The following is a 538-nucleotide window of genomic DNA, read 5'->3' as shown; positions in this document are numbered from 1 at the left end:
GTTAAAAAAGTTGAACTTAATTTGATAAACTAATATGTTTAGAAGTACTGAATAAAATTAGATTTTATTTGATATTGACTCATCATAAAAATAAAAAATAAACAAAAGGTGAATTCAAATTAAAATTTGTTAAGATCTTGAGTTAATATAGAGATTGAATTGGTTAATCATCTTTTAATTTTATTTATTTATTTATTATTATTATTATTATTATTATTATTATTATTATTATTATTATGGATATCTTACTCCACTGATAATTTAGGATATGTAACACGTTAAATTGAATATGAATTGATATATTTTTTTTTCTTTTTGAGAAGTTTAGTGCCATAAAATTTATCTATTTCTCAATATAGTCTCACACGAATGTCATTAAACCTCTATTTGAGCCCATCCCATTTTCTAAAAATTAATTTTTAATCACCCATTCTCCGAATAAAATAATTTTAATTGCACATAAACTCAACATTTTCCCTTACTATTTTTAATCATATATTCTCAAAAAATTCACTATTACAAAATCTATTTTCAAAAG

The sequence above is a fragment of the Olea europaea genome, chromosome 10 (assembly GCF_002742605.1).
Source record: "Olea europaea var. sylvestris chromosome 10, O_europaea_v1, whole genome shotgun sequence".
Taxonomy (NCBI): Eukaryota; Viridiplantae; Streptophyta; class Magnoliopsida; order Lamiales; family Oleaceae; genus Olea; species Olea europaea.
The sequence above is the reverse complement of the archived record's forward strand: the minus strand, read 5'-3'. Positions refer to the sequence as shown.